Consider the following 21,859-nt stretch of genomic DNA (forward strand, 5'->3'; position numbering starts at 1 on the left):
ACTTGAGAGCCAGGAATTCCAGTTTTCTAGGAGTCTCCATCACAGATTCAGAGTCTGACCTTGAGCAAGTGGCCTGCAGCCAACTTTTCAAAAGCAGAGCAGAAATTTGAGTTATTAAACTTTGGATCCTTTGCATTTGATTTCCCAAGGTGCTGAGTGCCTGGATTTGCAGCTGATTGACACCTCTGAAAATCAGATGCTTGCCCTGATACAGCTTGCACCCAAATGGAAGTGCTCAGAATCAGTGGCAGCTCTTGAGTGGATTTGGAGGAATGAGCCAGATCTGGGAACTTCACTACACAATGCCTGGTGCAATGCCGTCAATTGTGGCTCTCTGGCTGGTGCAACGATCCTTAATAGACAATGTTTGTTTGACTGAATGCGGCCTTAACTTCTGTATGGTGTCTGCTTTGCTGTCCTTAACAAATATCACCCCCCACCCCCATTTTAATCTCCCAGAAGTAGTGTGGGAATTAATCAGTTCACTATATAAAGCAATGACTATTATTCGTAGATTCCAAGGCCAGGCCAGAAGGGTTCACTGTGATCATTATAATCTCTCCATTTTACAGAGGGATACACTGAAGTGCAATGAGGTTAAATGACCTGCATTCAATTGTGCAGTCACTGCTGAGTCAGGAGTCCAGCCTTGTAGTTCTGTGCTCCAGCTGGTGTGCACACAAACCTTCCCTGATTTCTCTCATTTGCAGTCACTCTGTGGGTTTTTTGAAGAGCGATAAAAGGCAAATACTCAAATCATTTTTAGGGCTGTTTGAGGACTGGAGCATAGACTCATGTAACTTAACCTTGGAACACACGTGCCATTTGATTGCTCAAGATGGCATTTGCTTGGCTAGATCTCTATTTCCAGTGCACTTGCGAAGCCTCATCCCTTACCAGCATGCTTGCTTTTAAACTGATCTTCAAAGGCTTTAGAGGACATATGAAAACATTGTTTTTAATTAGAAGTGTAATTAAAAAACAAGTCGCTCACAGGGATTACACCTTTGAATTGTTGCAAATGTGAAGCATTTATTATTAATGCTTACCATTCCCCTTAAAAAAAAGGTTCCTGAATAATCTCCAGGGCCTCATTGTTCAAGCACAGCTTGTGAAATGCAAAATACATGCTGGGGTGCAGGAGAGCCTCAGAGCAGTAAGAATTCAAAGTGAAGGACATGAAACAATTCCTCTCCCTCCCTCACTCCCCCCGACTGTTTCGTCATTGAGGAGATAAGTCACTTATGGTGTCTGTATGTGTAGTTAAAAACTGAAAAGGGGCTCTGTCAATAGAAAAACAGTCTTTACAGCTCTGCTTGGCCTTTGATACTACTGATGAATCTACTTCACAAGTGCACCTGGATCTGCAGTGTGTTCTGGCAGCTGTTGAAGACGTGGGTTGGCCTTGTATGCATCTGGCTGATGTGGAAGATTTATTTTCTGTCTCTGAAGTTTACAAGAACAAATGGAAGCTTTCCTTTAATAATCGGCAGCTAGTCTAGACTTCTCTGGATTACAGTTCAACTGCTGACCCAGACAGTTGCTCTGAGACTCCTGGAGACCTGTTTAATTTGGGCAGCAACTCCTGGAAGGCACTTGCCAGCGTATTTCCTGCAAATTTCCCAGCAGGGTGATGACAATGTGCAGCAGTCTCTGCACAGTTGTGTATTCACTGGATTAACAGCTAGGTCTTTTTTACACTGCGCTGTCCGACACATTCTGCTCGTTCAAATGGAGGGAAGTGTTCCATGTGAAGTTCTTTCTTTGGGACAAGGCTGACATGGGTAGATAGAAAATGACTGAACAGCCACTAATTTAGAGTAGTTCATATCAGCTGCCCAACCAAGGAAGAAACATCTCCAAAACACAACCAGTGCACATTTGCGGCTGAGAGATTTTTGCCAATGAGATGCAAATTGTGTCCCATGCCATTGGTCATCAGGGTGATCAGAGACAGAACTCAAATGGGCCGTAGGGAGGGGTGGATGGCTCAGTCAAATTAAAGGCAAAATTCTGTTTGCAGATATGGAGACACTAACTAGTCATCCAGTTTTTTAACTCAGGTACACGTTTTATCCAGGGCTAACCAACAGTCACCAGAATACGCTCCCATTTGGAGAGAAAGTTGCATATTGGGGAGAACAATTCCAGAGGCAGGTTCTGCTCTGTATCTGAAGAATGCAGAATTTTACCCAAGGGCATAGGGGGCCCTGAGGTTAGAGATTTAGGGGGCCCTAGTACACTGATTCCTTCCCTGGGGACTGCCCCTTGCTGTGATGGGGAGGCTTGTGTGTTCCAATGACCTGAGTGCTGTCAGTGAGGGTTTGAACTCCTGGTAGGGTCCAACAAGCTGACCAGGTCAAATGTAGGCTCCAGGCAAAAAGCTGTTCACCGCTTTTCCAGGTTGGAGTGGAGCAAATGGGAATTTTGATTGTTGGGGAACCTCCTTAGTTAGGAAGAGGGGGGTTGGAGAATTCCATGAAGGGCCAGTGGGAGTCAGAGGGGACCTCCAGTCCATGCAGGAGAGGAAGCTCCCATTTGGAGCGGATACATTTAGGAGACAAGGAGATCAGACTTGGTGGGAAGGTCCCAGGCTGCTGTAAGCTTTGAGACTGTTCTGAGTCACCATCAGGGAAGCTCCTGGGCACCTCTTTCCCTGTACAGTATATAAATGCTGCTTAGGAAGGGGAAGGTTTCTTCTCTTGGCACCTCAGGTAATCTCCAAATCTAGCTAGATTCATGCATCTCTGCACCGGCATTCATATTTAGGAGAGAAGAAATAGATTCTAGGGGTGCAAGTGCATGCTTTGTGGGAGCACAGAAATGATGGGGTAGAGAACTAAGCTCGTTTTTTTCCCTTCAGCTCATTCCTTCCCCTGTGGCTTGAGCAGTCCAAGATTCCTCACTCCTGGAGTGACTGACATGATGGGGGGGGGGGGTGCATGGTTTGAATGTCATTGAGCAACGGAAACCTCCTCCCCTCTTTCCTCATGGCTGATTATTCCCTCTGAAGGGAGCAGTGGCGTAGAAACAGCAACATTGGCTCATGACCATGCCTTCCCCACGCATGCATGAAGGGGTTACAGAAGCTGGATGCTCATCACTAATGTGTGCTTTTGGCTCTCAGGGGTGGGAGGGGAGCCTCTGCAAAGTTCAGGAGCAGACTTGCTTCTCTGTTTGCGCACACGGCTCGCCAGCAGTGATGTGCCCGAGCTTCCAATCCTTCAGAGTCTTGTTCCTCTTGAATAAAAGATAGTAAAGGTCAATGCAGTATGCCAGAATATTTAAGTTGGAACTCAGGATTTGGCCCAGAGATGGGCTAACCCAGGTCTCTCCCACACCTCAGACCAATGTCCTAACCACCATGCTGTACAGCATGAGTCTCTCCCCGCTTCCCAATGAAAACTTAATTGAAACCAGTACATTGCCATGAAACGTTTGTGCTTCAGCATATGTAATTTCATCAGCGCGTGGAGTGTGAGGAACTAAATCACTTGAAATATAAATATCTAGACAGATTAGTACTTGCATATTAGCTTCACATTTGGCTGTCAATATGCATTAATTGAAGGTTTAACCAGCTAATCTATGAAACCTATCGCTGTGGCAATCAGAACTTACATTTTAAAAAGAGAAGGATTTTCATCTGTTAATTACACACGCAGACATTCTGCAGTGTGAATCCCACATGCAATTTAGACTAAATCAGCAGACAAATTGGATAATATGTTGCTTTTATTGAGCCAACAAACAAGAAAGGCCTGTCTTTTGGAGCTGGCAGCAAAGCTGCGGGGAACAACGAGGGTTGGCTCTGCAGAGACCCACCTGCTGGAATAGATATTCTCAGGCATGGATCCAAAACCTCTAGTGACAGGGGGAAATGCTGTTGTCAGTTGCCACCTGCGAACATGTCTCTTTGCTGTGAAAATGATTTCCTTGCTGCCATCCGTTCTCCTGAGATGGCAGCATTTGTATGGCTGTGGCTTAGGAGTGTTAAGGTCTAGTGGGAATGAAGCAATGCGTAATAGGATGTCCTATGGGTACCATAAAATCTAGGCTGCACAATGGGGCCCAATCTCATCTGTGGCCTCTGGGCACTTCTGTGAAATAACTAAATAGTTCAGTGTGAACCACTAGTTTTACAGGGAAATTATTTCCCAAGTTCGAGAGACGCTGGTTCCTTTATTTTCATTCTGCCACACTATTAAAAACTTGTGCTTAACTGGCTCTTTGCTCGTGATCATTATGACAAAGATCTTTCCAAGTGGAGTCCCTGCCGTGCTGCTGGGGTATAATCCGCAAAAGCAGAGGTTCTGCTGAATAACTTCCTCACCCAATCTCTCTTGGGATATTTCTCTCCATGTATAACCCTTTGGGCTGGTTTGCTCAATCTGATTGAAAAATGAATCCTTCCCCTGCTGCTTTCTCTCTCTATCCTCCTCCCCGATTTCCGTCACTGTGTCCGGGCTGCTGTGATGGAGCTGTCGATTGCAGAATGGCTGATTAGCGTATGTTGATTTCAGTACGACTTCCAGAGGTGGTGCTTGCTCTGAGGTTAGGTATTCAGCGTGCGTAGGGGGGAGATACATCTGCCAAACACTGAAATGGGAGAGTCCATTTGTTGTGCAGTCAGAAATCAATCCCAGTTTAGGGCCAGGATTTAGGCAGAGCAGAAGTGGTGTACAGCAGACAGTCCCACCATCTGTGACTCAACCAGCTAGCAGGTCTGTTAGTCCAGCATCCCAGAAACAAGTCAGGGTCATGGGAGCAAGGGGACTGGCTCTCCCACAGCGTGGGGAAATGCTCGAACCAGTGGGCTGTCGTTGTTCTTGGTTTTGTTCGCTCTTTTCTGGCCCCAGTGACTCTTGAATTACTTAGCCAGTGAGAGACTTCAATGGGAGACACTGAAGAAGGCCCACATATCCCATTACCCAGTAGTTAAGAGTGCTCACCTGAGAAATGGCAATTCTGCAGGTGGAGGAGGGACTCGAATTGGGGGGTTCCCACACCCGAGGTGAGTAAATGGGAATAAAACCACTGGGATAAGTTATGAAGGCAGTCTCCTCACCTCTGCAGCCCACCTTGTGTACTCACTTGAGGGGCCCAATCCGGTGGGCACTTTCTCAACACGTTTACTGGATTGGGCCCTGCAGGCAAAGTAATGGTCGAACGCCTGTCTTTGCCCTACTTCATGAGCTGCTTTGCAGCTTAGGGTGGAGATAGGCACCCAGTCGCCTAGACAGAGGCAGCAGTGCCCATGAGGCAGAAACATGGGCGTTGAGGGACCTTTTACTGTCTCCCCCCAAAAAACCTTTAGGTGCCAAGTGGGTTTAGGAGCCTACAGGGTTCAGCAGGAGTTTTGTGCATCTCAGTGCTGAAACTAGGATATAGGTGGCTTATTTTTGTGTATCCAGGTCTTAGTCTCCCTATGTCTTAGCCCTGTTTTACAGCTGAGAACTAACAGCCCTGGCTGACCTCTCTGGGGTGCTGTGAGGATAAAGACCTTAAAGATTGTTAGGTGCTCAGATGCTCTGGTGATGCGGGGGCCGTGTAAGTACTGTAGATGCATGAAAATTGCTTTATCGCCACTAATTAAGTATTTGAATGTATGGCTTGGAGAGAGAGGACTGCCTTTCCCATTAACTGTCCCTTGAGTTATCGGAGCCTCTTCTGTGCTGAATTTTGTTCATTCATAGCAATACAGTGTCATAATGTTGCACAATCAAATGCAGGTAATAAGAGACCTAGATGAGCAATGCTAGGTGTCAGTTAATCTAATTAGAAGGGAACCTTGCTCTAAGGGACTCCATTAAGATTCTGAAGTATGGACTTTCATTAGAACTGTCATAGTACAGCTCCATTCGCCAGCCGTTTAATGGGTTGACTTTTCCATTGTCTACTCACGAACACCATCATTAGCTCTAATTGTATTTGTTGAAGTGTGAAGCCATAATTCAGCAGATCAGACATAGTTAAGATGATTCTGCAGCATTAGAGTCTTAGTATGCTTTTCTGCTGAGCCCCTGACCTAACATGGGAAAGGGAAGACTAGGGAACTGTGATTAAATAAATGGATTTTGGTTTTGGAATGTGGCTCTGTGGAATGTTGCAGCATTCGGACGAATACCCTTCTTTCCAAGGCAGCAACTTTCAGCAGTAAAGCAGGAAGGTTCTCAGGTTTCCTCATTCTGATTGTGAAAACAGTTAGTCACTGGTTCAAACTCCAGTCAGTGGAAGGCCTCCCATTGACTTAATGGGCTCTGGATCAGGCTCTCTATTCTGTAAAAGTACTGCACTTGTTGGGAGGATAACAAAGAAACGGAAACCCAGGTTTAAGTGTAAAATTTAACATTGACTGTAGAGATACAATGGGCATCTCCGTAATAAGTAACATTTATTACTTCTAAGTCTGGATGAAGGAACCATAGTTCAAAGCAACCCATCCCCTACTGCCCCACCAGAATATTGGGTAAAATACTTCTCTGCTTGCTTTACGTCCATTAACATGGGTGTCTTCCTCTAGGGCTGCCATAGTAAACTGCAGGGGGACACCATTTCTACTGGAGCTGAAACACTTATGGTCTGTATCCAGGGCTTAATTTGTGACAGGACTTTCCATGGATGAGCCTCAGTACCCCTTTCATTACAGGTGAAGCACTATCTGCATCTCATTTGTAATCATAGCCACTTTTATGGAGGCCTGCTCACTCCACATAGTCTATTTCCAATGGTTTGTAGCAGTGATAAATTGAGGTGCCAGGATGGGAATGAAAATTAACTTGGGTGACCCTGCTTAATGACTTAATTTGGCTTATGTAGAGAGAAGCCATTGGCAAACCTCCTCCAGCCAGACACAATGTGCAGTTCCTCTGGAATGTACCAGTTGCCAGACTGGGTCAGACCTATAGTCCACCTAATGCAGTATCCTGTTCTGACAGTGGTCAGCACCAACTGCTTCAGAGGAAAGTGCAAGAAACCCTGCAGTTATGGGATATCCTGCCCCCGGGGATGTTTCCTCCTGAGCCCCCATCTGTTAGCAGTTGACTATACCCTGAAGACTGAGTTCTTTTCCCGTCCCAAATACTTAAGTGTGGAAATTCTTTATGTGCTGTCAACAAGGACATAGCAAAGGCTATACAAAGATTTAGGTTAGATCCTAGGAAAAACTTTCTAACTCTAAGACTAGCTAAAATTAGGTATATTTGATGCTGCCTCAGTGCAGAATGCTGGGCTAGGTGACCTCTTAAGGTCCATTTCCTCCTGACATTTCAATGATTCTATTCTCTCTCTTTCAAGTCCCACTGTTCCCTCTCTGCGAATCCCAACAGCAAGAGGCATTGCTTAATGCAAAGAAAGTGGGACGTTTAGGTAATTCCATTGCATCGCGTGGGCTGGTTCCCATTTTGCATGGTCTCTAGAGGTTCTGGGGATGGATTTGCATACTGTGACCTAAGAATTACTGAAGCTGTTTAGTTTCACCATTGAGGTGCTCTGCAAGAGAAGGATGGTGCAAGAGAAAGTGCAAGAGGGCAAGATAGGAAGCAAAGTAATCAAAGTCCTAATTAATAAGGTGATTCTGATGACTGGGAAACCCTCCCACTGTAATTACCACTAATTAGCAGCTGTGAGTGCAGGAAGAAAAAACAAAATCCATGGTTTTAAGCAGCTCAGTCAAGTCCTTGCAAAATACTGACAGCACCCAAATTCTGCATTCCACTAGATTGGATGACCATGTACTTCCTTAACAAAGAGCTCTTAAGAGCTTAAGAAAATTAGCAATATGTCCATAGACCAGATCTCCTGATTCTGATTCTTCTGTCAACAATCAAACTGAACATCTTCAGCATTTGAGTTCTTGTGCAAACTTGTTTCTTCCCTACATGGTGCTCATTGGTGTAATGAGTTTCTCGGTCCAAGCCCCTTGGGACAGGCACCTACATTCCAACAAACACGAACAGGGAGTCTGACCTTTCCTCTCACCAAGTTGTATTTTTGAGAAGGTGCTTGCTCTGATGCTCTAACTCTCTTCAGTAAAGGCTGCTATTCAGGGACATTCAGCTGTACATTTATCCACAAATTAAGGGAAAATCAATCCTAAAAATGTAGGATGCAATGCATACAGATACATGTTAACTAGACCATGTGCAATGCAGTTGTAGCTGTACTGGTCCTGGATATTAGAGGCAAGGTGGGGGAGGTAATATCGTTTATTGGACCAGCTTCTCCTTGAGAGAAGCTTTTGAGCCACGCACAGCTCTTAGATATTGCTGTTTACATCGTTACCTTGGTCCTGGGCCTGACCCAGATACATGAGTAATGCTTGTTGGGTGTCCAACTCCTGTCATTTTCATTGCAGATTTTCAGACACCTGCTGCTTTGTGCTGGGCATTGCTGGCAGTGGCTGCTTGGAGACATGCTTCTGCATGAGTCTCTGGGGGGCTTAGCTTCTCAGGAGCCCCTCTGCTCATCAGACAGGTGCTGTTACATGTCGTTTGCACATTTATAAGTGCTGCATTTTGAAACCTCATGGCTATGGATGGCTGGGAATTAGAAGGTATTTTTTTCCTGAAACGCTGACTTGTAACTGAAATTGTTTGCAAGGAAGAATCAGTTTTGATTAATTTCCTGACTTGAGAAAATGTTGGGGGGTGGGAATAAGTTTTGAAATTGTCAAAACGGCCGGTTAGAAAGCTTTGTTTTTGTGACTATTTTGTCTGTTTTGAACTTTAACTTTTTCTACTAAAAAGATTAAAGAAAATAGACCTGAAGCTTGAAATCCAAACAGTGTTTTGAAAATGTTCAATTGCTTCAAAACTCTTTCTTTTTCAGTTTGCAGAAATTTTGGCATTTCAACTTTTTCCTAATTCGGATGGGGGGGGATTTTTTAGTTCTCGTTCTCTTGGAGTAGGCAAACCACCACCCATCCCCGCCCTTGTTCTCATGATGTGCATTGAGCTACCTCTTGCCCCCACCGCCCCGAGACCGTGCTTGCAAGATGGTCCTTAGAAGGACTGAAACTAACCAATTATAGCATTATTCCTAGTGTGTGGATCTACAGGTGGCAGAGCAAGTGTGCTGTAGGAGTGTATAGCTCCCAGCCCAATGGGGTTCCAGTCTTTACTGGGAACTCTGAGAGTAACCAAAATATAAGTGTCTGTTTACTAGAGTTGTCCTGCATTAAAAATATTTTCCTTTGTTTCCTTTCCATGAAACACCCACCACCAGCACCATGACTGTAAAGTGCTTGTGTTCTGCCACAGAGCATGACTCCAGCATGGTGTTCTCTTAGCTGCTAGTTGCTGTTAGTATGATCAACACAACGCAGTGGAAGTGTTAATTATGACCCTGCTGCCTTTATCAGCTCCCTGCTGATTGTTTTTTATCTCCATGCTTGGGGATGGAAAGTGCAGTCTGGCTTCTGCTGGGATCATTTTTAAAAAAGAATTTTAAAGTAGAAACCTTGGGGGGTTGTCAGTCATGGAGTTAAAATTCAAATGATCAAAACTGCAAATATTTTCCTTCTGTGAACTTCAAAACAAGGGACAGGCAAACCTGACTGTTCAGAGACCCCCCTGAAACCATGATGTAGCTTCAAAAGACCCTCCTTTTTGTTTGCACAGTGCTTACTGCTATGGCTGGCTTGCTTCATGACCAGGGCTTCTCGGTGTTAAAGTAATAAGCTTCCCCATATTGCTTGAGTCTCCAGCAGGCAGGGTAGAAATCTAACAAGCATCATAGGCTGTCTGAGATTTCTGGGATGAAAGGTGATGCCTCCTTTGCAGGTGCTGTATGCCTCCTGAGAGGTTATGGAGTGGAATTGGCCCTGAATAGTGTCCTTTGGCCAAAACCAGAGGGCAAGCAGCAGAATTGCAGTTGGAAAAGGTTTAGCCCTCTCTGCTGGAATGGTTCCAAAAGCAAAAGGCAGGTTTTCCAGGCTGAAAAAAGGCTTAAACCAAACAAGGAAACTTGACAAAATTGTGGGGTTTTTCCCCCACTGAGATGTATCTGGGTATAATGGTCACCATTAATCTGAGTGCCTTTCAAAGCACTAGGGCTACCATGGCAGTCTTTGCTATCTCTAACTGGGAATTCCATGAATACCACAGCAATGTTCAAACACATGTCCTCAATGCCACACTCTGTCTGAGGTAAAGGGAGAAACGCCAACAGCTGTTAGCAGTAGTACATAAGATCGGCCATACTAGGCCAGACCAAAGGTCCATCTAGCCCAGTATCCTGTCTGTTGACAGTGGCCAATGCCAGGTGCCCCGAGGGAATGAATAGAGCAGGGAATCAGTGATCCATCCCCTGTTGCCCTTTCCCAGCCTCTGGCAAACAGAGGCTAGGGACACCATCCCTGCCCATCCTGGCTAATAGCCTTTGATGGACCTATCCTCCATGAATTTATCTAGTTCTCTTTTTGAACCCTCTTATAGTCTTGGCCTTCACAACATCCTCTGGCAAGGAGTTCCACAGGTTGACTGGGTTGTGTGAAGATATACTTCCTTTTGTTTGTTTAAAACCTACTGCCTATTTTCATTTGCAAAAAGAAAAGGAGTACTTGTGGCACCTTAGACTAACCAATTTATTTGAGCATAAGCTTTCGTGAGCTTTGGTGACCCCAGGCTTTTGTGTTATGAGAAGGAATAAATCACACTTCCTTATTTATTTTTTTTCTCCACACCAGTCATGATTTTATAGGTCTATCATATCCCTTCTTAGTTCTCTTTTCCAAGCTGTAAAGTCCTAGTCTTATGAGGAGAGATTAATATGGAAGCTGTTCCATACTCCTAATCATTTTTGTTGCCCTTTTCTGAACCTTTTCTAATTCCAATATATATTTTTTGAGATGGGGCGACAACATCTGCATGCAGTATTCAAGATGTGGGTATACTGTGAATTTATAGAGGCAACATGATATTTTGTCTCATTATCTATCCCCTTCTTAATGATGCCCAACATTGTTTGCTTTTTTGACTCCACTGCACATTGAGTGGATGTTTTTGGAGAACTATCCACAATGACTCCAAGATCTTTCTTGAGTGATAACTACTAATTTAGACCCCATCATTTTATATGTATAGTTAAGATTGTTTTCCAGTGTGCATGACTTTGCATTTATCAACAGGCTATTATGCTCTTGTGGATCTGCCACTTGGCTGCTCAGTGAGAATATTACTATATGGAAGCAGAGGAGCAGTGTTTGAAAAGGGATTGAATTCTGGTGGTCAGTGATGAAGCTGTGTAGATCAAATATCTAATAATTATACTTGTCTATAAAACTTAAGGTAAGAGCTATTCACAAGATTAACCCTGCCTGTGAGGGGCTTATGGTTGGTTTTATCACCCATTTTAAAGACTGGGTAACTGAGGCACCAAGAAGGGAAGGGAGTTGCCCAAGGCGGCACAGAAGGCAGTTTGTGCTAGAGTAGACACTAAACTCAATTTCTAGTTTTTAGGCCTGTGATCAGACTCTTCCGGCCGGTGCACTCCATTCTGCTCTCAGCTGCATGTGGGCCAATCTGGATTAATGCTTTAGTCACTTGGTATTTACATCAGCATAAGGATACCAGAATTTGGTCCATTGTGTGGAACGTTGTAGGTATCACTGAGCAAATGGCATCTGCTGTCAATGCTCTCCTCATTGGTCTGTCTGGATGAAACACTGATCTGCAAGATATTTTGGTGTTTCAAGGTTTAATTCTATTTTGTTTTATGCAAGGTCTCTGAAGGCTTCGGATAGCTGCCGGTAGATAAGAACATAAATATCACCTTTTGCTCCCAGGAGCTGCTGTGGGAGACTGTAGCCTTTCAGACAAACATGGAGATCAGCAAACTTTCTATGCAATAACTTTGCAAAGTAGACTGAGCCTAAGCAATTTATCTTAGTTGTTTGAGGCATTTATCATTGTGGAATTTAAATGCAAGCAACTTACATGAACTTTCTCCCCGTTCTTCATGATCTTCCGAGCCTTGAAGATCCCCCATTTCCTTAACTCCTTCTACTATTAAAGGAGAGCTGAACATAGCTCTTCAACTCATTCCTAGCTCACTTATTCTTGACTTTACTTCCTTCTGGATCTCCGCTCTGAGCGGAGTTGGAACTGCTCATTTATTTCAGTTTTGTCCTGTGCTAACGTGTTCTTGCAAAAAGTCTTACAGGACAGAGTTGATCAACAAATTGACAACTTTTTCTATGTAAATTTTGATTTTGGTTTACATGAAAATTTCATTTGGTTTTGATGAAAATTTGCCTGGAAAGATTTCTAAAATCTAGGATGCAGCATGTGTGCTGGGAGAGTGTTAAAAGCCTGGGGGTTAGGACACTTGTGGGATGTGGAACACTTAAGTTCAATATTTGCTCTGAACCCCTTTTGATTTCAATAGGAGTTAGGTTCCTTAATACCTCTGAGGATCTGGGCATCTGCCTTTTCTCTCCTCCAACCTTTTTATCTGGTCCATTTAGACTGTAAGCTCTTTGGGGCAGAGACTCTCTCGCTATGTCCGCCTAGCACAATGGTGCCTCCATCTCAACCGGTTTCTCTTGGCACTACTGTTACACAATTAGAGAACTATACTAAGAGTTAATGCAGCAGATTGACTGTTTCCAATTCTATTGGGCTTGCTGTATGGGGAGTGCTCCAGTCCTGTATGACAAAGGGCAGTCCTTTCCCCTGGAGTCCATTAGCAAATAAGCAGGACATTAAATTTCTCCCTGGTATTCAGGACTATGCTGTAAATGGAGCTGCTTGTGCTGAACTCTGCCCTGAACTCCATTGTGTACCTGGCATGAGCACTAAGTGCCACTGATGTAGTCAGCTAGAAAAGATGCTTTTTTTCCAGGTTCACATGACCACATCAGGCATTTGATTTATCCGTCTGGCTTTAAAGCTGACATTTCAAACTTGGTAAGCTGAATATATTAAGGAATTTTAATAAAATGACCAAGATGCAGAATCTGGACTTGGAAGAGACCCTGTGAGGCTGCTTACTGGCAATTTTGCATCCTCGCTCTTTGTCTGCTTTGTTGTTCAGCAGGGACTTAATTTGTAGCCGCCTTGATGAGAGATGCCCAATAAAAGGACAAGGAGTAGCTTGTGTAGAGCAGAACCACCGGTGCCAAAAGATCAGAGGAAACAGCTGTTCCCTAAATGGTCATGATTAAAATAACAAATGACTAAATGACCTGTTCTGCATATCCCAGCCCATGGCTTAGAAACATATAATGGTAATCTAAATATAAGAAATATAGTTTATTATACAAATAATGAATACCCTCCTGCTTGAATCCACTCATTCTAGCGTTCACTTCCCCCTGGCCAAATATACCTAATTCTCATAGCATTTATGGTGGCTGCCCATGGAAGGAAATTAGTCTGTTAAATGAACCCAGTGTTATGGAATTAAGTGTTTCTATTTCACTGAGCATTTTTATCCATGGGAAGTGTTTACATGGGGTGAATTTCAGCATCAGTATGAAGGACTTAGCCACAGTTTCAGCTTTGTAATGAACAGGTGACTGCCATCATCCAAAGGTAGCACTGCAGATGCCCTGATGGGTGAATGACAGCTGAGGAAGAGTAAATGAGCTTGGAAGAAATAAGATCATGTAAGAATCTGCTCCCAACCACCACCACTTCCCCTCTCACCCCCTTTTTTTAAGATTGAAAAGTTTGGTTAATATTTTTTTGTAGGCCTCTTCAGGTCTTGGGTCTGGCTTAGATTACAAGTGGTAGCCCCAAAATACCATGCAGAAAGTCATTCTGTCATGTTGATCCATCTGAAATCCGAATATCTCCAGAAAACCTGACCATGCCAGATTTCAATCTCCAATTCTAGCAGAGAAAGCTTCTCCATGTGATGTCAGATTCAGACACCAATGCAAGCTAGCTTCCTGCCTGATGTAAGGTAGATTGAACAACCAGGATTTTTAAATTCAAGGATTAATTTGCAGGACAAAAAGTTCTTTGGAGGGCCGTTATTATTCTGTAGTTTTATTAGGTTTTCACCCACAAATAGAATGTATGAACCTTTTGATGGAGCTGACCTTAACTTTTCCTGGATCACAGCATTCTCACTCCTACAGATACTAATAGGATCTGATACTTTATGAAGAATTCCAGGTTCTTGAAACTCCCCCTCGCTCCCCTTTCTTCTTGTGGTTAAAGTGGGGGACCTTCATCTAGGAATTTCCCCTCGAGCCTGAGCTGCTAGGATGGGAAATGCAGACTGAATATGGCTCAGGCTGTGGTATTACTACAAGATGATGCCCTATGGACCTGATCCAAAGCCCAGTTCATAAATGGTTGGCGGTTCTGTATCATGGTAGTGACCCCACTGTAGTCCTTATTGTGCTTGGCACTGTACAAACATAGGATAAATAGATGGTCCCTGCCCTAGTGGACTTACAATCTAAGTAACAAACTGCATTTTGGAATAGCAGGGACTGCAGCTTTTAACCAGATGGACTGAATGGGAGGCAGATCCTAGTATTACTGGGATACCTACTATAATATCAGAATGTACTCTAAGGGAGATACCAGCCTCCTGAAAGTTCTGTTTTCCAAGACACAAATGCACTTTACTCAATTAAGATTTTGGTTCATCCAGTATGTGTTTTCTTGGAAAACTCAAGCTATCACCACTACATCAATTTCCACTTCACAAGCGTTTGTAAGCCGCAGTGGCCGATGGGGTGGGGGAACATGGTTTGCACACATGAATTCCATGCATTGTTATCAAAGGGCCATCCATGAAGCATCTATAGCACTTAAATCCTTAAAATAGGGCTTAAATGACAAATAAGTACTCAAGAGAGACTTAAATTGTGGTATGTTGGCCTTGTCTTGGCCCACTGTATGGGGTGAATTTCATAACCCATTCTTGGCACATGCCATGTGTATATTAGTGACTAGAGCAATTCTAGATGATATATTGTGGCCCTAACCTAGCAAATCACTTAAGTACGCATGTTGCTTTAAGAATGAGTCGTCTCACTTACTTTAAGCACATAACTGGGACTGTTGAAGTTATGCACCTGCCTTAAGTACTTTGTCTGGACTCCTTTAACTTGCTCTCAAAAGGCTGGATCCAGTAAAGGGGTTGAAGTGAAGTGCAGTCCAAAGGAGCTGTCTGGGATTATCACATCTGCAGGTCAACTACACCTCAAGTCAGATACTCAACAGGGGAAGAGTGAGCAGACATCACAATAACAGACAACACTTCTATTGTGCCTTTCTTCCAAGAGCCCCAAATGATCAATATGCTTTACATACTGATGTACAGATCATAGCCCTGTAGTTTATAGGAATTGGGCAGTATCCTTTTCAATACAGACTGTTGCACAAGACATCAGAACCCTGCCAGAGTAAGGTGTGTATAGAGCTGGGCCTGACGGGCTATATAGGTTTAGTAAAGGGTTAGTCATACCTCAGCATGCCAGTGTGGATCTGTACGTTGTATAAAGAGTAAATGACACAACAGGCCCTGAGCCTACAACTTGCAAGGCGGGAGGATGTGCATGGAAAAGAATTACTTATGTGATCAGGTCCCTAATCTATGGGTCTAGCTCTGTGCATCATGGGCATGCAGCCATCTTTTGGGGTGGAATGTGACAGCTGTTGGTCAACCGACTGCAACAGCATGCAGCAGCTTGGGACTGAAAGTGAAGGATGACTCTCCACCTGTAATGTTAAGGAGGCAGAAGGCAGTTACTGGAGTTGGAAGTGGCACTTCAGCTCTTAGGAAGAAAGCCAAAGGGTTTTTAGTTACTACATTTTTATGGAAAGTAATAAATGTCAGGTGACAATATAATACGATCCTCACTTAATGACCGAAATTCATGAGGCCCACCTGTCTCCAACTCCCACTCCAGAGAGAGAATGTGATGGGGGAGGAGATGGAGATGTGAAAAATTGGGTGGAACCTGGTCTCCACACCCGGTAGCTGTGCTGGTGTGAGCTGTAGTAATTTATTGTGGCTAGCAGTACTCTTCTAATTGTGACTTGGTGCCTCCAAATCAGAGGCCTCACAGGGCTGCTCCTGGGGTGCTCCAGCTTACACAACCCCTTGTTCAAAGCTGTGATTAGAATCCTACTCTAGCCCTTAAAGAATAGGTACAAATAGCAAAGCACAGAGGGTCTGGCTTCAATGGAATTACAACAGAGGAAGAGGGTGGAGAGTCACCATCCTGGATCTAGTTTTCTAAATCCTATAAACCTGACATTGCTAATTCTTGGAGAGGAAGGCTGGTCTGGTGATTGGAGCACTGGCTTCAGAGGCCTGGGTTACATTCCTTGCTCCATCAGACTGAGAGATCTTGGGTATGCTGTCATTTGTGTCTGTGTGCCTCAGTTTCCTATCTGTAATGTGGGGATAATAGCACTGCCCTTCTGCACAGGAGTGCTCTGAGGATAATCCTATAAAAGATTGTGAGGTCGTCAGATTCTATGGTTATGGGAGTTGTGTAAATAAACCAGGTAGTTTAATTTTATGAACTAGTTTAAGCCTTGGTATGGGTTGAGCTAAAACCCAGTCTTTTAGCAAGGAAGACGATAAAAATGGTGCCTACGACCAAGAGCTGTAATAGCAATAATGCTAATCACTAGCTCTTATGTAACACATTCCATCAGTGGGTCTCCAAGTGCATTACCAATAACTACAATACAAGGGAGGTCAGCTTTGTTAACTCTTTTACCAGTGGGGAAACTGAGGTACAGACAAACTGATTTTCCCAAGGTCACCCAGCACATCAATGGTAGACCCCAAATATAACCCAGGTCTCCTGCATCCCCAGCCAGCGCTTCATCCACCAGGCCACACAATCTACTGAACAAAGACTGGAGCACCCACACGAGTGAATGCCTTTTGCACCATTAGTGCAAGAGCCTAACTCCTACAGTGATGTCTGTTCTGGGGCTTGGCTGAGTAGCAAGAGGAGACCACATTTCTAGAGTGTACATGTGTTCTCATATCATTAAAATCCCTGGAGCTCTGTCAGCACTTCAGCAAATTAATGGAGCATTGCTGCTCTTTGGACGTAGCCTTTTAAACCTCGTGTGATGATTTTAACGCCCTAGCGCTGATGTAACTAGCAGATACCTACAGAGCCTCAAATACCTCCAATTAATTGTAGACAGTGCTGTTCTCTTAGCCTCAAGCGCAGGAATATCCACCATCTCCCTCAGCATCACTTATTTGTATTGAACCTAGCAGACCAGCCAAGAGCAAACACCTAGTAAAAGACAGCTTTCCCCCTCCACCTCTGCTTTTTCTCTTCTCTCTCTTCCCCCCCCCCCCCCCCCCCACCGCCTGTGACATTACAAACAGCTTCCCTGGATTCTCTCCAAACCCCATCTCCCAGCTAGAGCCCAGAGGAAATATCCTCACTGCTGGCTGTGCCAGAGCTGTGCAAGGAGAGGAACTGGCGTGCTCCCCAGCCATGTGAAACGTATAAAGCATCCAGTCGGCTTCATTCCTTTGAGTGGATTCCAAGGCTAGTCGCCTTTCAGTGACTGTTGATAAAACAGCCATTAGGGAAGGAGGGGACTTTCCTGGCCAACATAAAGTTTCCAGTTGTTGGGCTGTAGTGACCTGATACGTCAAACATATTAGCTAATGGTTAAGAAAACTCCTATGCCAGTGCTAATGCACATCAAAGGCAGCGTTGAGGGATTTCTCAGTAGAGCATGGCCAGTATAGAAGCATAGCTCTGTGCTCGTTGTATCCCGGGGGGATGGTTGCTTTCATTGAAGCAGATTCTCCTTCCTTATGCTCTTCCCACTGCACCATGGGGTTCTGATACACACTCTCTGGCCAGCAAGGCGGTGAGCAGCGGCTGGCCAAGCAGATGGCACCCTGATAAGACTTGCTGGCTGGGTAATGACTTATGAGTTACTGTGTTATCCCTCTGTCTCAGCAAGTGAGTTTGGTACTACCAGGGGTGATAGAAGGTCCCTAAAAGTGTGTGGGGCCCATAGGCACCTGAACCATGGCCCCACCCTCTCATGCCAACTCTTCCCCACGTGGCTCCTTTCCTGTGCTGCTTCTGCCCTCGCTTGCTCCTCTCCTCCTCCTCCCCCCTGTTGCTCACACTTATGGCTGGTAAAAAGTGAGGGCATAGTGCTCCCATTTTAAAAGGGAAGGGGGGGGCTATAGACTCCTGCCCCCCATTCCGCTGTCCTTGGGCGCTATTCACGTGTGTGACCACTCCCTGACATGCCAGTTTGTCTGCCTTGCCAGCAAACTCTTCAGGACTCAGCCAGTCCAAACTTTGCTGTGCAGGTAAGAAACAGTGACCTTTAACTCCAGATTTCCCCAGACAGGTCTCCCTGCAGTGTCCAGCCCTCTTGCTGAACACCGACATTAAGTTCATTGCTCCTTTAAAGAGACAATACACTGCAGCCAGTTAGCTTAACTGGGGTTCACGCTCCTTTTCTTTCTCGCCAGGTCTCTTTTCCAGTATGGTTGATCAGACTCTGTAGCCGGGAACCTTCACAGATCTCCAAGTGCTCGGTTCCTTTGTCTCTTCAGGTGAAGGAACCAGAATCGCTTTTTCTCTTTCCTTATATCTTCCAAAAGTTCTTTGATCCTGCTTCAAGAGGCAGGAAGCTTCCTGGGGGTACTTTCGTATCAGCTTTGGAGATTAAGTGGTCCTCTTTCCTTACTTCATCCCATGATGGCTTTTACCTTGGATGTAAATGTGCCGCCTTTGGTCCGGCCTGATGACCAGGTTGGTCAGACAAGCAAGTACACATTTCTTTGCCTGTGGCAAACGGGGCTTATGCCAAACACATTTTAAGAACCTAGTTCTAGCACATATTACACGTTTTTGTAAAGATGCTGTACATACATCATGCAAGAATATTAATCAGTGAGTTACTAGTTTTCCAGTGAGAGAGAACATGCCACTAGTGTTAGGTGTAATGAGTATGTCAGGCCTCAAGAATTACTGACCTAGAGTAGTGAACCACCAAGGGGCCTGTGTCACTCACGCCGGCGCAAGACTGATTGGCACGCCTAGGACGGCAGTAACAGAGGGTGGTTCTGGGTGTGGAATGAGACAGATCAGCAGAGCTGTTAGGAGACCTAGGACTGGAATAGCAGAGGGTGCTGCAGATCACGACCGACATGAATCGGATCTGTTGGATGCCTACAACTGGAAGAGTTTAGGTTGGAGGCGCATTTGCAGAGCTATGTGGAAGGGTGTGTGCACAGTGCTGGCTAGTGGTCCTGAGGTCCTGCGAGTCAGAAGTCTTACAAGGTGGGGAAGTTTGTACATTTCTTGCCCCAGGCCTAGCAGATAGCCAGCCTTGTTTCCAAAACCGCTGACCCATAAGTGAGTGCACATTAGCACAGTTTGAGATTTCAACTTACTTTTATGCAGCAGCCATGAGGCAGTTTGTGAGGGTTTCTTTTCATTTCCAGCTCAAATACATATTTGACATGACAGAAGCTTAAAAAAAGAGAGATCGGAATAGCATTAAAAAAGTGTATTAAAATTCCCTTTCTGTGTAAAGTTCACCCTCGCTTGATGCAGCGGAAATGAAAGGCGGGTGATCTCCACAGCACTGCTTCTGTTAATTAATGAAGATCTCCTCATCCTTCTAATTTGACTTCAAAAAGGGAAATAATAAGGTGATTGTTATGTAAGCTCATGGCCTGGGTTGATTAGGAAAGAAATGTAACATAAGCATCAATCAATATTTCACAGCTCCACAGAACTCAAAGTCTGGAATAAGTTTCTGGGCGTCATCCGGGTTATACACCCAGTAACTGCTGACCTGGCGCCTTTTTTTAGGCTCCAGTTCAGCAAGGTAGTAAAACACAGCATGTAACTGTCCCATTTACTTGAAGGAGATTACTATTCACATGCCTCGTTAGGCACAACTCAGCACCTTGCTCAGTTGGCACCCCATCAGGCTGGTTATATTTAGTTTTATTAGTTTTAATAATTATAATTACACTAGCATCTAGCAGCCCTGACTAAAATCAGGACCCCATTGTGCTAGATGCTGTACGTATCAGGATAAGAGACAGTCCCCACCCCAAAATTTACAACCTGAAGGAAGAAGACAAAGGATGGGAGGAAGGAAGAGAGTCTCTTTTTATGGATGGGGAAGTGAGGCCCAGCAGGCCCGGTTGAGAATCACTTTCTCATACTGGAGAGGAGTTACCCCCGGTACTCCTATAAGTGCTGCCGGCCCTTGAGTAAGGGTGGGATGATTTAGCCTAGAGAATAAGTGATTTGCCCAAAATAAAATAGAATGTATATGGCAGAGCCAGGATTTGAACCCAGAAATCTTGAGTCAAGCTGGTCAGGAGTTTTGGTTTTTTGATTTTTTTCTCCAATGCACCATTTTCTTCCAAAAAAAGCTGAGTAATCAAAACTGAAACTGTTTTGAAACTGAAAACAGCTTTGAAATTGTCGGCATGTTCCATTTTGAACATGGCAAGCTAGGAAGTTTGTTTTCCACATCAAAATGGCTTCATTTTGAAATTATAGTAAATTTAGATTTTTAAAAGCTTAAAGAGAAAAAATTAAAAGCAAAATGAAAAGCGTTGATTGACTTAACACTTTGTGATTGGTTCGTGAATGGGAAATCTTTTGCAAATCTCAATTCTTGATTAGATTGAATAACAAATGACTTTCAATCCTGAGTCTCAATCCAGATCTTTAACTCTGAGGTCACCCTTTCCTTCATAGGAAATTGGTTTCTTCCCTCATAAACTAGTCCCTCAAGTTGACTGATCACTTCTGTTGCTCTTCACTCAATTCTTCCAGTTTATCAAGATCTTTCTGGTCTTGAGGGGCCCCAAACTGAACAGGTGCTGTCTCAGTTATGCGGAGAGGGATGCTCCCCTTTATCAACATATTGACCAAGTGTCTGACATGATTAAATTGGTGACCCATTAGAATTACAAAGGAAGACTGGGACTTGGTCAATCTTGGGTCAATCCCTGTTCTGCCATATCTTTCCTGTATGATCATGGGCAAGTCACTCAATTCCCCTTCTGAAGAAGAAGGATAATAAGTTATCTGTACTTCCCTGCTTTAATTCATGTTGGTGAGCCATATAAATATCCGGATAGACAGGAAATGTGTAGGCCTACAAACACATTCCTGAGTAGTAGGATATGATTCCAGAAGTCAGAGCAATATGTGTTGTTAATAAGAGCAAAGATGTTTGACGAAGTTTCATTTCAGAGTCCAATTATTTTTCCCTGCTGGATTCATGGGCGGAGCATAGTTTTGAGGCTGAGAAAATTTCCCTTCATTGGGGCGGGAGAGGGGGACAGTGACTCAAACCAAAATAAGAAGAACCTGCCATGTTTTAATTTTTCATGAAACCAGCAAGCCCCAGGATTATTCACTAAAAAGTAGAAAGAATTTCCTAGGGCCTGAGAGAACTGTTGTCACACCAGTCCAGTTTGATAGCCCTCCAGTAAAGGAAAAAAGGGTGGTTGTTTTTCTGTCTCCATTTAAATCCAGTTAGTTCATCCTCGGCCAGCAAAGATCAAAGTGATTGATTGATTGAATCTAGACAGGAAAATGCTGAGAGCGTGGTTGGTTCAGATTAATTCCTCTCACCTGCACCCCCCATGGAATGAGATTGTACAATTTCTGATCATACGGAAACTAATGGCCATTAAACTCACCTGTAGCTATGCAAATTCATTAATTCAGTTAATGGACGCTAATGTCACATTTCCTGCAGCTCCTTTTTCTGTGGCCTTTGGCAGCCAACCAGGAAAGTGAATTAACCGTCCTCTGACGGGTTTATTCTAAGAATTAACCATCATTCTGTCCTTGGCTAAATCCTGTTTGAAGCACTGAACTGTGTGGAGTTATCTAGCTTGG

The sequence above is a fragment of the Chelonia mydas genome, chromosome 22 (genome assembly GCF_015237465.2).
Source record: "Chelonia mydas isolate rCheMyd1 chromosome 22, rCheMyd1.pri.v2, whole genome shotgun sequence".
Lineage (NCBI taxonomy): Eukaryota > Metazoa > Chordata > Testudines > Cheloniidae > Chelonia > Chelonia mydas.